The following is a 10,412-nucleotide window of genomic DNA, read 5'->3' on the forward strand; positions in this document are numbered from 1 at the left end:
CAGGCCAGGCTCATTTTTTTGCTGCCCCCGACGACGACAGTCGCTTTTTCTGCAGCGGGCTTATTTTAGTTTTGAGTGTGCCGAGGCCTGAAGAAGACCACAATTGGTCGAAACGTCGCCACAGTGGCACACGACTAGTTTTTTTTGAGCCCTTTTCAGGGCATTTTTAGTTTTTTGAACCCTTTTCAGGGCATTTTTAGTTTTTAAGAGTTTTATTCTCTCTTTTGATTTTTCTAAAAAATAAAAAACTTAAAAAAATACTTAAAAAACACAAAAAAACAACAAAAAAATATTGAAAAAACTTACTTAGCCCTCCATCATGGCTGATGAGGGGTGGCAGCAGGTCCGCTATGGGAGGAGGGGTCGCTCCCGTATGCGGCCCGACACTTATCGACCCCAATCTCGTGACCAGGACTGGTTTTTTTGGGACCGGGGAGGGAGGGGCCCAGGAGGGAAGGACCGTGCATTTCTCGGTCCCCCCCAGGGGGGACGGAGCCATAACCAATGTCCTAACCAGCAATTGCTGGGACCCTGTTTCCTTTTCCACACCCTAACCAGCCAGGTCCCGGTGGAGTGGGTGATGCCCCTGCCCATATCTCCTACCCTAATCCTAACCTATCCCCCCTCCCTCCCCCCCACCCCCCAGAAAAACAGAAAAAAAGCCTAAAAAATGGAAAAACAGAAAAAGAAGCCTAAATAGAGTGGTTACTAAAGATGGGGGTGCCAGAAATATAAAGATGAAAGAAAGAGTGGACTAAAGAATAGGGGGTGCCATGAATAAAAACAAGAGAACAAAAAGGAAAAATGGAAATAGATGACAAGAGAGTCACAAAGGGTACACAGAGAAGAAAAATAGAGAAAAACTAAGAAAAAAGTACAGAGAAAGCTAAGAAGAAAGCACATAAAAGAAAAGCTCCCCAAGTAGGGTTGAGACAAACAGAAAAATAGAACTCCCCAAGCAGGGTTGAGAAAAACAGAAAAAAGCACAGAAAAAGCTAAGAAAATGCAGAAAGAAACCTAAGTAAGAAGAAACAGAGAAATAGAAGACAAGAAAGTCACAAAGAAAACCTAAGTTAAGGGAAACATATAAATAGAGGACAAGACAGTCCCTACATCATTGAGCCCAGCCTGATGAAGGCGAAACAACGCCGAAACGTCGCGACGGGCTCAATCACCAACAGCTAGCAACTATAACCCAAGATGGGTAATTTTTTGATCAGGGGGCATCAATGCCCACTCCAGTCGAGTGAGAGTGCACCAACAGGGGACCAGCAATTGCTGGGACCCTGTTTCCTTTTCCACACCCTAACCCCTAACCCTAACCCCTACAGGTCAGGTTTTTTTTCCTCTTTGAATTGATCTTCTTCATATTGAAGTGGCGAGCCGGTAGGACCATTCTTTCTTTTCCCCCACTTAGCCGTCTTTGGATTACGGACATATTTCCCCCTTGTATGAAGCTGGACCCTAAGGAGGAATACCTTAAAAGTGAACTTTAAAAAGAAAAGGACCAAAAAAAAAGGACTCTTAGCAAAAGGACTCTTGCACAGAAAAATCACAGCACTGATTTATTATTTAATTGTGGACATTTACGTTGTGTGTTGTGTTAATTATTTTGTTCCATTTCCCCTTTCCCCTATTTATTTAATATATTTTTGGTACAAGACATTGCAGTTTTTGGTCTCATCATTCACACCATCTGGGCTCCATAAAGAACTATTTCTTCTGCGCGTCAGTCAGTAAATTCATCCATTGACATAAACTAGTCCTTAAATATCTTAGCGTTACACGTGGCGAACCAGCCAGGAGCCTGATGGGTGAATGAGTGGGGTTTTTTTGTGTTATTTGATGTAATTTGATATTCAGTATTTTCTGTGGTTTTGATAAGGTCCGCGACAAGAAAAAATGAAGTTTATTCAGGAAAGTGGGGTCAATGTTGCACATTCTGTCATTGTTTCTGGTGCCACGAACACTGAGAAAGATGAGGAAATTCTTGATTATTTGAAACAATACGGTCGTATAAAAACGGTTATTTTCGTGGATGACGCAAATAGTGTTTTTTACAAAAACCTGATCGTTGAATATTGTGATAGTTCTGCGTTAACTGCTCTTAATACGGTTTTCCCATATACTCATCAGTCAAAGAATCACTCGGCTTTGACTTTTTGTGTAAGATCGCTTGCCGCAGAATGCACAGCCACAGGAGGAGTCAGGACCCCTGCAGATTACCTCGGCGAGCTCAAGCAACTTGCACGCCGCAGCGGCAGGGATTTTCCAGATATTCTGCGGGAAATGATGGGACAAATTAGTGAGCATCTGGAAGGAATCGAACAAGACAGTGACTTAGAGGGAGCCTCAGTCCAAATTGTGGAGCCTGCATCATCTCTGCCTGGCCAGCAGGGGTCGTTGTCTGGACACTCCGCAATCCCTGAGACAGCTACCAGCAATCCCTCACCTGACCAACAAGGGTCACTTCCACATCCACAAAGATTTTCACTGTCACAGACTGAAATGAACCCCCCAGAAATACAAAAAGTAGTGGTGGAGCATGTTGTAAAAACAGACACCGTACCTGCATTCAGACTTCGTCCTTTCTCTGGGAAGATCCCCAAACCAGCCAACGAAACAGATTATGAGACCTGGAGATCTCACATTGAACTGCTGTTAGCAGATCCAAATTTGGCACCTCTACAGATCACTCGTCGCATCCTTGAAAGTTTGCTACCTCCAGCAGCAGATGTTGTGAAAGGGCTGGGCTCAAACACAATTCCATCCATCTATTTAAAAGTGTTGGATTCTGCTTTTGCTTTAGTACAAGATGGTGAAGAGTTGTTTGCTCAATTCCTGAATACGTTACAGGACCCGGGTGAGAAACCCTCTGCTTTTTTGCAACGTTTACAACTGACATTGAACACTGTGATGAAAAGAGGTGGTATCTTGTCTTCAGACTTCAACAAACATTTACTCAAGCAGTTTTGTCGAGGATGCTGGGATAGCGATATCCTAAACAAACTACAGTTGGAGAACTTGAGGAGCGATCCCCCATATTTTGCAGAGCTCCTCCTACTGCTTCGAACTGAGGAGGGTAGACAGCTGGCCAAGGAGAATCTCATGAAGAAGCACCTAACTGCATCCAAGCCTCGTGCCGCTGTTCATTCGCAGAGCACATGTGCTTGTAGCCATTCAGACACCAAGGCTATTAATGAGCTGAAGCAACAGATGCAGAAACTGCAGAGTCAAATGGCTGCTCTTCTCTCACAGAAATCTCAATTCTCCAAGCCAGCACCACCTCAACTCAGATCAGCACAACCAAGACCCTGCAGCAGTGCAACCAGTTCCCGGCCTAGAGCAGGCTACTGCTTTAAATGTGGAGAGGATGGGCACATGTCAGCAGGATGCGCCAACCCTCCGAACCCGACACTGGTTCTGAAAAAGAAGAAACAACTTGAAAAAAGACAGCAGGCTTGGGACAGCAATCACAAATCGTCAAACTAGAGGCAGTCTCTGTGGAGGGACAGACGGAGGCTGCAGTCGACCCATGTCCCAGTTACAAGCAGGATGGACATTCCATCACATTGCCTAAAGGACTCATTGGAACCAGAAGCACAGCACAGGTCACGATTGGAGGAACTGTATTCAACTGCCTGTTAGACACTGGGTCTCAGGTAACCACCATCTCTCACTCCTTCCACCATGATTATCTTTCTGACCATGAAATACAACCTCTGAAAAATCTCCTGGAGATAGAAGGAGCAAATGGCCAAGCTGTTCCATACCTTGGTTATGTGGAGCTGAACGTCACTTTCCCTCCCGACTTCTTGGGTTCCACCACAGCTGTTGACACACTTGCCCTGGTAGTTCCTGATGTCCAATCAGCTCAACAGCTGTCAATACTGATTGGTACGAACACTCTGGACTTGGCATATGAGAAAGCATTCTCAGACCAACAACCCTCCATTCCAGCGCCACATGGATACAGAGCGGTGCTGAAAATCCTTGAGCAACGATACAGACTGGCCAACAGTAACCATCACGGAATCATCAAGCTGCACACTGACGGACCACAGACCATCCCAGCTGGAAAAACTGTTGCCTTGGAGGGGTTAATTTGCGGACGCTGCCTCCAGGCCGAGAAGGCTGTGTTGGTGGAACATCCAACTTCGTCACCTCTGCCAGGTGGCTTAATGGTCCCGTCTTGTGTCATGGATTTCCCTTCTCACCAGCCATACCACTTACCTGTGGTAATCTGCAACCAGTCTGATCATGATGTAACCCTCCCAGCCAAAGCCATCATTGCGGAGATCAGTGCCATTCAGTCTATTCAGTGTCAGGAAAGGAGTCATGACAGTATGCCTCCTAACCCTGTGACCTCTGGGTTCAACTTCAACTTTGGTAACTCCCCCTTAACACCGGAATGGAAGAGTCGTATTACTGAGAAGTTAAACGCCCTCCATGATGTCTTTGCAAAACACGACCTTGACTTTGGGAAAACCAACAAAGTGAAACATCAGATCAAGCTCTCTGACCCTACTCCCTTCAAACAGCGCCCAAGACCAATCCATCCTCAAGATCTGGATGCGGTGCGCCAACACCTGAAGGAGCTGGTTGACTCTGGGGTCATCAGAGAGTCAGAGTCACCTTTTGCATCACCCATTGTCGTGGTGCGAAAGAAGAATGGGAGTGTGCGGCTCTGCATTGATTACCGGAAACTAAATCTGCAGACCATCAAAGATGCATATGCATTGCCAAAGTTGGAGGATACTTTTACAGCTCTCTCTGGATCAGAATGGTTTTCAGTCCTTGACCTTAAATCTGGTTATTATCAGATTGAAATGGAGGAGGAAGACAAGAGCAAAACAGCATTTGTATGTCCACTTGGATTCTATGAGTTCAACAGAATGCCCCAGGGAGTCACAAACGCACCCAGTACCTTCCAACGACTAATGGAAAAGTGCATGGGAGAAATGAACTTGAAAGAAGTCTTGGTCTTCATTGACGACTTGATTATTTTTGCACCAACGCTTGAAGAGCACGAGAGGAGACTACTGAAAGTCCTTCACCGTCTGAAGGAATTTGGACTCAAGCTCTCAGTTGAAAAGTGCATGTTTTTCCAGAAATCCGTTAAATACCTGGGGCATGTTGTGTCAAAGGATGGTGTGCAGACAGATCCAGATAAAATCGAGACACTTAAGTCCTGGCCGATTCCAAAGAATCTTAAAGAACTTCGCTCTTTCCTGGGTTTCGCAGGATATTACCGTAGGTTCATCCAAGGCTACTCTAACATCGTTAAACCTTTGCATGACCTTACTGCTGGATATCCTCCATCACAGCGGAAACTCAGAGCCACCTTCAAGCGAGAGCAATATTTGGATCCTAAGGAACCACTTGCCAGTCGCTGGACTCCTGCATGTCAACAAGCCTTTGACACAATTATCAAAAAACTCACGACAGCACCAGTACTTGCTTTCGCCGATCCCCAGAAGCCTTACCTTCTCCATACAGATGCTAGTTCTACTGGGCTAGGAGCTATTCTGTACCAGGAGCAACAAGGACAAAACCAGGTGATTGCTTATGCGAGTCGGGGTCTGTCGAGGTGTGAGTCCAAATATCCAGCTCACAAACTGGAATTTCTGGCTCTCAAGTGGGCTGTTACGGAGAAGTTTCATGACTATCTCTACGGCACCAACTTCACTGTCATTACTGACAGCAACCCACTCACCTATCTACTTACCTCTGCTAAATTAGATGCCACCAGTTACCGTTGGCTCTCTGCTCTTTCTACATTTTCATTCAAAATCATGTACAGATCTGGTAGGCAAAATCCAGATGCTGATGCTCTCTCTCGCAGGCCGCATGGAGAACTCTCCAATGACCAGATGTCCCAAAAGGAGAGGGAGAGAATTCTCCGATTTGCCCAACATCATCTGGATCAGTCTTCCTCAATTTCCATCGATCAACACACAGTCAAGGCCCTTTGTGACCGGCAGCTCGTTTATAGTACGGCTGAAAAGATGTCCACCACCGCACTCATCCAGTCACTAACTGCCCATGCCGACAGTTTGCCTGACAGCTTCGTCAACGACACTCAGTTTGCACCTCCTGTTGTTCCTCAGCTGACGAATGCTGAAATCGCTGAGAGACAGAGGGAAGACCAGACCCTGAGGCATGTCATATTGCTGCTAGAGACTGGGGAAAGCCCACCTCCCGTCTTGCGGGATGAACTCCCAGAACTGCCCCTTCTACTCCGAGACCAACATCGCCTGGAGCTCCAAAACGCCATTCTCGTGAGGAGGCGGCAAGTTGGGGACCAGCTCTATCACCAGTTAGTGTTACCTCAGAAATTTCGGGCTGAAGTACTGTCAGAACTGCATGACCAGATGGGTCATTTGGGCATCGAACGTACTCTTGACCTCGTACGTCGAAGATTCTACTGGCCAAAAATGGCCAATGATGTGTGGAATAAAGTGAAGACATGTGAGAGATGCACCAAACGAAAAGCCTTACCTGAAAGAGCGGCACCCCTGGTGAACATTCGAAGTTATCGACCTCTGGAACTGGTTTGCATGGACTTTTTATCACTGGAACCCGACAGGAGCAGAACCAAAGACATCCTGGTAATAACAGATCACTTTACCAAGTACGCTGTCGCTGTCCCCACTCCAAACCAAAAAGCAAAGACTGTCGCCAAATGTCTCTGGGACAGTTTTCTGGTTCATTATGGTATCCCAGAAAAGCTCCATAGTGATCAAGGACGAGACTTTGAGTCACGCACAATAAAAGAACTCTGCAAAATGGCTGGAATTCACAAAATAAGAACTACACCATACCATCCACGAGGAAATCCAGTCGAGCGCTTTAACAGAACACTCCTGAATATGCTCGGAACACTCACCACAGAAGAGAAAACTCACTGGAAAGATTTTGTTAAGCCCTTGGTCCACGCATACAACTGCACCCGGAGTGATGTTACTGGCTACTCACCCTATGAGCTCATGTTTGGTCGACAACCTCGCCTCCCGATTGACCTGGTCTTTGGACTGCCTGTGGACGGCAATCAACTGACTCATTCGCAATATGTCCAGAACCTGAAGTCAAATCTAGAAAAGAGCTACAAAATTGCCATTGGCAATGCGGAGAAGCTCATGGAAAGAAACAAGAGCCGTTTCGACCAACATATCACCCCCTCTGAACTGGACGTTGGTGACAGGGTGCTGGTACGTAATGTGAAACTCCGAGGCAAGCACAAAATCGCAGACAAATGGGACCCAGACATCTATGTGGTGGTAAAAAGAGCAGAAAATCTTCCAGTGTACACTGTCCGACCGGAGAACAAATCCAAACCGATTCGTACTCTACACAGAGATCTCCTATTACCATGTGGATTTTTGCCGCATTCCACTCGAACCAACCGAACAACTGTAAAACCAACCAGGAAGCAGTCATTCAACCCTTCTGATGAGGACTGTGCACAACCTCAGTCAGACGATGAGGATGAAATGATACCGCATCAATGGTATGATCCTGTATCAGAGCCTCTGCAATTCACCACTGTCCACAATCTGCCAGAACCGTCATCCGCCGTTCCAGCCACTGAACCTTTACCATCTGATACACCAGTCTGTGACCCTGCTACGCTCCCTTTGCCTCCTCTTGAGCCAGCAGAGAGCGAAACCCCTGACTCAGAAACCCCTGTCAAGGAGGAAGCTCCTGATACTGTGGAATCAGAGGACAGTCTGTCCTCTGCTGAACCTACCAATGTTGAATTGCGGACTGAGTCCAGTATGTCCTCTGCTGCTGATCTACCATCTAACTCTGACACCTCCAGCTCTGAACTAGAACCTCTGAGAACATCAACTCGGATCAGGAAACCTCCGGACCGGTTACAATACTCTACGCTTGGTCAGCCCATCTTGAAGAGTATTCAGGCACTAGTCCATGGCTTAACCACTGCCTTTACTCATGCACTGGAGGATGAAGAGGACCATCTGCTTACTGCCACTGAACAACCTGTCATCCGGACCCAACCACCATGTACAGGGACGTACATGAGATTGAGGGGGGAACCTGTAACCCATATCAACTACTCCCTGTCACATGACCCACGTCAGCTGATTTGAGGTCCCTCTTCTGATTGGCTCCTCCCACGTCGCGGCAACTCTGAAAACCGGCTGTGGAGGGATACTTCCAGGTTCGACTCCTGCTGTGGCTGTGAGCTTATGGCATTTAGAGCGGTATTGGAAAACAAAGCGTTTTCTCCCCTCAATTCATCTTTAAACTTTAAACTCAGCGGTAAGTGTCCTTAATATCTTTCAACCTTTGGTTGACGGTAACCAGCCGATCGTTTTCGCGATTAAAAAATGACTTTGTGCGGCAGCGCTCCCACCGCAAGCAGAACTCCGGTTCAAAAACCGCTGTTTTTGAACACTTTCTTTACTTAAGCATTTTTATGGGCTTACTTTGAAACAAAGTGCGATTGAATGATTATTGTTATGTGTTGCCTTGAATTCGGCTATGCTGTCTGTTAGACAGTTGTTTTCCTTTATTGTTGTTTTTGTATTGTTTGTAGCGAACGCTACTGGACTGTATAGATTAAGCTACGTAGCTAAGATGATTAATGATTTAACTGTTGTACATGGATTGATGATGATTTATGATTTGCATTGTTACCTAGACTTGCAGAAGAATATATTTGTTTACCGGTACACTGAATCGAACTTGATGTGCTAATGGACATTTTTCTGACCTACAGGTCAGGTTTTTTTTCCTCTTTGAATTGATCTTCTTCATATTGAAGTGGCGAGCCGGTAGGACCATTCTTTCTTTTCCCCCACTTAGCCGTCTTTGGATTACGGACATATTTCCCCCTTGTATGAAGCTGGACCCTAAGGAGGAATACCTTAAAAGTGAACTTTAAAAAGAAAAGGACCAAAAAAAAAGGACTCTTAGCAAAAGGACTCTTGCACAGAAAAATCACAGCACTGATTTATTATTTAATTGTGGACATTTACGTTGTGTGTTGTGTTAATTATTTTGTTCCATTTCCCCTTTCCCCTATTTATTTAATATATTTTTGGTACAAGACATTGCAGTTTTTGGTCTCATCATTCACACCATCTGGGCTCCATAAAGAACTATTTCTTCTGCGCGTCAGTCAGTAAATTCATCCATTGACATAAACTAGTCCTTAAATATCTTAGCGTTACAAATAGAACCACAATTGACTTCTTGGATACAACCACTTTCAAAGGCCCAAATTTTCCACAGACACACAAATTGGATATTAAAGTATTCTTCAAGCCCACAGACACACATGCTCTTTTATTCAAAACAAGTTTCCACCCAAAACATACCTTTGCTGGTTTAATAAAGTCACAACTGTTGAGATTTCACAGAATTTGCACACAACAGACTGACTTCAGAGCAGCGACCAAAATTTTATTCTCAGCTCTCACCAGTAGGGGGTACTGTCGCTCTTTCCTAAGGAAATGCTTCAATTCATTCCTGCAGACAAAACCCATTGATTTGACACCTGTCCTGCCTGTTGTTTTGACCTATGCCCCATCAACGTGCAAACTAATCAGAGTGATTAGAAACAATTTTCAGGATCTTGTCCAGAAAACCCAATTGCTGGGGGATCACAAGGTTATAGCTGCCTTTAGGAGGAATAAAAACCTAAGGGATTTCCTCATTAAGGCAAAAATCTCACCTCTCTCTGAGCCCAAACTCAGAGACCAGGGGCAATTTTTTAAGCACCAGAAATGGGTGAGGAGTTTCTCAAATGGAAATGTATTCTGCTCACAGGCTAATGGGACTCCACGCTCCAAGAATTGTATATATGTTATCACTTGTAGCAAATGTGGAATCCAGTATGTGGGAGAAACAGGCAACACGATCCTGACAAGATTTACCCAGCATAGATACAATGTGTTAAGGAGGAAAAACACACACACGCAACTGGTTAAACACTTCCTATCACACGGCTGGGAATCTGTCAGAGCAACAGTAACACAGGCAAATCCCAGATGGACTACTCAGCAGAGGAGGAAGGCTGAAAGACTCTGGATTGCAAAACTGGACACTGTACACCCTAAGGGGTTAAATGAAAAAAGTTTTTAAAGGACATAAAGTCCACATAATGTATATTCTTGTTTATTATTACTGTTCTGTTTCTCCTGTGTTTGCCATGTTCATTATTATTATCATTGTCACCAACACTCCACCTATCTGTATATATTTGCTGTAACATCCTGACCATGAGTTTTATTCTGACCCTAACCAATTCTAACCCTGTGCTGATTTTAATCTTATCCTTGAAGCCTAACCTTAAGTTCAATCCTAACCTTAACCATTTTAACCCTATATTGGAATAACCCTCAGCTCCATACTCCACCCTCCCTCCCTCCCTCTCTCTCTCT

This window comes from Maylandia zebra, linkage group LG7 (assembly GCF_041146795.1).
Source record: "Maylandia zebra isolate NMK-2024a linkage group LG7, Mzebra_GT3a, whole genome shotgun sequence".
In the NCBI taxonomy this organism is placed as follows: Eukaryota; Metazoa; Chordata; class Actinopteri; order Cichliformes; family Cichlidae; genus Maylandia; species Maylandia zebra.